This window comes from Capsicum annuum, chromosome 1, assembly GCF_002878395.1.
Source record: "Capsicum annuum cultivar UCD-10X-F1 chromosome 1, UCD10Xv1.1, whole genome shotgun sequence".
NCBI lineage: Eukaryota > Viridiplantae > Streptophyta > Magnoliopsida > Solanales > Solanaceae > Capsicum > Capsicum annuum.
The window spans coordinates 133,091,031-133,096,844 of record NC_061111.1 but is presented as its reverse complement, the minus strand read 5'-3'; positions in this window follow the sequence as shown (position 1 = coordinate 133,096,844).

The window sequence follows — 5,814 nt, the reverse complement described above, 5'->3', positions numbered from 1 at the left end:
ATATTTATAATTCAATATTAATTTTAAAGAAAAAATTATCAATTTTTTTCTAATTTAAAAAAATGATCACCAGTGGTCGCTTTTATAAATTTAATTAAATATTTTTTTAAACAAAAGTGATCACAAGTGGTCGCTTATATATATATAATTAATTAAATTTTTTGCAAAAGCGGCCACATGTGGTCGCTTTATTAAATATTTAATAAAATTACTTTTAATAAAAGCGGCCATATGTGGTCGCTTTCTTATATTTATTTATTTAATTAATTTTAACAAAAGCAATCACTTGTGATCGCTTTTAAATATATATTAATTAATTAATTTTAACAAAAGCCACCACATTGATCGTTTTTGTATAAATATTAATTAATGAAATTTATAATAAGCGACCATATGTTGTTGCTTTTGTTAAAATTAATTAATTAAATAAATACAAGAAAGTGATCACATGTGGTCTCTTTTATTTATTAATTAAATTTATAAAAATCGATCACGAATGATCGCTTTTGAATATATATACATTCAATTATTTAATTTAAAGTAAAGCAACCACAAGTGATCAATTTTTTATATGTTAATTAATTAACTTTATCGATTATTTTTTTGTAACAAAATCGTTTTAAAAAATAATTATTAATTAGATAAAAGTGACCACATGTGGTTGCTTTTATAAAAAATTTGAGATTGCCGATCACATGAGGCAGCTATAAGAAAACTGTAAATGCATAAAATAAATGAAAATAAAGAAAATAACCTGAAAAGTCATTACAACATGCACTTCTAAAAAGGACTTTCAACTGCAAAAGTAAAGGATCAAGAAGTACCTGAAGGTTCAAATAGTTAGGGATACAACGTCTGTATATCACGCTTGATCTTCCAGGTAGCTTCCTCAACTGGATGGTGATGCCACTGAATCTTAATTATTGAAATGTCCCTAGAACACAACCGACTGGCATTTCTTGCCAAAATAGACGAAGGCTCCTCTACGAATGTCAACCTATAATCCAACTGAACTGATTCCCACCGAATCATGTGAGACTCATCTGAAATATACCATCGCAGCATAGATATATGGAACATCAGTGGATAGGTGAAAAGGCTGGAGACAAAGCTAACTCATATGCAACCTCTCCAACTATTCTAAGGGTCTCAAATGGTCCAGTGTACCTGGGCCTGAGCTTGGTCCTCATTTTGAACCTCATCACGCCTTCATGCGTGATACTCATAAGAAGGCCTAGTCACCAATTCTAAACTTAAGGCATGAAGTCTATTGAATCTATAATGACCTAAGTATTTTACTTTTATATTGATTGTATTAGTTTATATTCCTATTAGTAGTGCTTCTCTAATCTTGTAAATAAATAAAGTTTGTGTAATAGGTCATTTGCTAATAATGTTATATTGTTTACTTTGTTATTTTTTCATCTTGAAGAACATATGGATACTCCTCAAATTTTATTTGGATCAATGATCAATCGCAAGAATATTTATGTAATTGATAGTGGAACAATGCACACCATTTTTAAAGATGAGAGATACTTTTTCTGCTTGCTTAGAAGAAAAATAAGTGTTGCCACAATCTTTGATAATTCAAAATTAATTGAAGGTTCCATAAGAACTACTATATTTGTACCTAAGGGGACGAAACTTGTTATAGAAGACGCATTTTTCTCTTCTAAATCCTCAAAAAACTTGTTAAGTTGTAAAGATATCTGTTGAAATGAATATCATGTTGCAACGATAAATAAAATAAATATTGAATGTCTTGGCATTACCAAGAACATCTCAGGTTAAAAATGTGCATTGAAAAAATTACCAACTTTGTCTTCTGACTTAAATCATGCAGGGTTTGGTATGGTTGAAGCACACTCTATCATAAATCAAAAGTTTACCGATCTAAATACGTTTCTACTTTGGCATGACTGAATAGGTCATCCAGGGTCTATAATAATGAAACAAATCATTAAAAATTCAAATAGGCACCCATTTAAGAACCTAAAGATTTTTGCAAGTGATTGTTTTTGCCCTTGTTCGATTCGAAAGGGTTTGAAAAATATTATTTTCGACCTTTCAAACTATTCCAAAACTTTAAAGAAAATTTGCAACAATTTAAGAAATTACAGAGTTGCCACTTGATTTTTGAGAAAATATCAAGAAAAACTAAAAATATTACTTAAAAGATTCAAAATAGAAAAAATCTTTAAGTTTAGAAATTCTGAGTAAGTGGTTCCTATTAATACTCTTGGAAGGTTGTTAAGGCATCAAGAGTATCCGCTAACTTGCGGTTATCCGGACTATTTGAAAATAACTTTTTAACTAACTTTAAAAAGGAAAATTATTTTTTTTGAAAAAAAATAAAAATTAAGGAAAATTGTCTTCAAGATTTGTGCAAAACAAATTCTGACGATTTAGAGATTTTAATTAAGTCTAAGACAACTAAGAACAATTAGCATATAAAGGGAAGAGGGGGAGATTAAAGGACTTAGGCCATAGGCCAAAATCATAAATTCTGTCCTATGCTAATTTGAGCTTTTGATCTATCTCCACCTATCCTAATTTAAATACTTGGTCTTTTGGCCCATAACCTGTCCTAAGCTAGTTTTCAGACCTTTGAGATCCAACGTCCGCTTCACGTGTATTAAATTACAACTTTGATTTCAAGGCCCCAATGAATGAATAAATAAATGACTAAATGAATAAATAAAAATAAGGTAATAATAAAAATCGAGAATTTTCAAATCTCTTAGTAACCTCTTCAATGGGTTTTTATCCATTTTCTTTCTTCTTTCATCTTCTTGCACCCGCACGCCATATAATCAACTTTGGGTTTAAAACTTCAAACTTGTCTCGGAGAGATGAGCCTCATTGGCACACTACAAATGCAAGAGAAAAGACGTTCATGTGGACACCAAAACAGATTCATGCAAAGAAAAAGATAAAAGAAAAATAATTAATGTGTTCGAAAATTCTACACTTAATAGATAAATGATGAGATGAAAAAAAATCATTCGCAAGAATAAAGAAATAGTAACTTATGATGTTAAAGCTAACCAAATTATCCAACGAAAAGAAAATTAACCCATCTCCTAAACAATCTTATAAATAATTGAATCTAGCACAATATAATTAACTAGCCCTTGAAAAGAAGACATAAATCCACAAGTATAGTTGCTTAAAATTTAAACAAATAGATTAACACATTTACTCCAAATACTATGATGAAGTCTAAGGCATGTTTTCATTTAACAAAGAAAAAAGGAGAATGAGCAAGAGATGAGAAAATAACTCTTCAAATATGAAATACAAGACAAACTAATGCAACAACACTTTTTAATACAAAGTGGATCAATCAACATATCTGTAACTTAGAAAAGAAAAAAAAATCACCATAGCATGTGAATAACAATGGGATGTCTAAATGAATAAAAACACCTTAAGAAGTAAACTAATAAGAGAAGTGAAGTAAATAACATATATTAAACATATTTGAGAGATAATATTCAAAGACAAGATAGGACAAATAGTAAAAGATTAATTCTAAGAAAAAGTGTCCAATTATGGCAACTCCTATTTTAGTTTTACACCATTTCAACAAAAATTATAACCCTAACCGCTTTTCAATCTAAACAAGAGAAAATCAAAGACAATTTTGACCACGAAAATGAGTAACTCACTACTTCAAATTGAGAAACAATTTCACAGACCCTTAACAATAGCAACCATTCTTTTCGACATAAAGGAAATAACTTTACACACTACAAGCAAACATATCCATCAATAACGAATTTAAATAAAGCATGAACATGCATTTTAGCAAAGATCAAAACTTTATCAAAGAATAAATCTAAAAGACAAGACAATCAATATTAACTATTCTTTTCAACATAAAGAAAACAACTTTACATGCTAAAAACAAACATATACACCAACGATGAATTTAAATAAAGCATGAGTACATATTTTAAACAAAGATCAAAATTTTACCCATAATAATCAAAGAATAAAGCAAAAGGCGAAACAATCAATATTAACTATTTTTTTTCAACATAAAGGAAACAACTTTACATGCTAAAAATAAACATATATGCCAACAATGAATTTAAACAAAGTATGAATACATATTTTAAACAAAGATCAAAACTTTACCCATAATAATTGAAGAATAAAGCAAAAAATACATTCAATTATTTCTAACTCATTTTTAATACCATGAATGTGAAAATATCCATAATATCGATACCATAACATCCTATGGCCTTCAAGGCCATCTACAACAAACAATCCCAACAAATAAAATTACAACTACGAACTATGAAGAAGAAATCCTCTTAAACAAAATCTTGTGGAGAATATGATCGAGCTAGTATGGTTCCCACATATTCTATCAAGGTAGAAATCATACCAATTGCAGTTCTACAGAAAAATATTTTTCTAAGGGATTGACTGAAGCCGACATAGGACGCTTACATATTCCATTCTTAGAAATTCGGGTCAAACGTAGTTCATATAAAATAAAAAGAGAGATCAATATTTTTTGATAATGTGACCGAAGCCAACACAGGCCTACTACGTATTCCACTAGGGAAATCAGGTAGAATGTAGTTCATTACAACTAGAAAGTATGATTACAAGGAAATCACAAAGTGCAACTTCAAGGAAATCAAACCATAAAGTATGATTATAAGAAAATAAACACGAGAAAGTACTATTATGAGAAAATAAAATAATAACTTTAAGATAAAAGAATACCAAAAGTGCGCCTTAGAGGGAACTTCATTCTTTGTTTCGACTGATAATTCCAATGATTAGTTTGCTTTTGTTGTTGTGAAGCGAGCAAGTTTAATTACCAACACAAATCAGCCTCTCTCTAAAAGAAAAGGGAAAAAACTCACAAAGTAAAATGTTAGTTCACGTATTGTAATGATTGACCAAGGTAATGAGATAAATCAAACAAACATAGTCAAAGCACATAAATAATTTTTAACGCGTCCTAATATCCTTGGGACCTTTTAAGCCAAAGGTGAGCCTAACGTATGAAGGATATATATGCCATTTGTAAGACGTTTCATTGTCCCCAAAACATTATACAAACTTTATTAATAAATTAAATGGGGATACAAATGAGAGAAAAGGGAAATACATAATATCAATCCCACGCAGGGGAGAAAATCTAAACCAAGCCTCCTTGGAAGCCCTTCTATCTCTGAACTTCTTGAAATGTCTGTATATCCTTTCGAGAAGACCTTTTAACTAAACAAAACTAGTTAAATAAAACCCTCAAACCCTAGGGACAATAGTTCGTACAATTTGACATTACATCCTTCAATTTAACACATAAAAAATGACCGTATTCTATGACTCATAGTCAAATAGACATAAGACAAGTTTTTTAATGGGCCTAATACCCCCTCGAGTATTGAGTCATCCTAGGCTCATTCCTAAAATAGGATTTTGGTTTAGCTCTATCCTGAGTGTCTAGAGTGGATTTGGACACCGGTTCCCAAACGGACAACCTGCATTTGAAAATACGAATAGTCATCAGACACCTCACGTGCTAATAAACTGCCATATTTCCAACACTTTTATTTAGAGTTGAACAACAAGAGTCGGGACATCTATGAAACTCCAAAACAGTTTAATCATCTTCAAGCGAGATTATGCCATGAGATGCAATAGTTAAATTTTACAGAATTGAAACCTATAATCACGTAAACAGTTTAAATAGTTAGTCAAAAGAGAAATTCAAAATTTAGTTAGAACCTAGTTAAAATCTCCAGCAGAGTCGTCATTTCTGTTTTGCCCCTTTTTCGATTC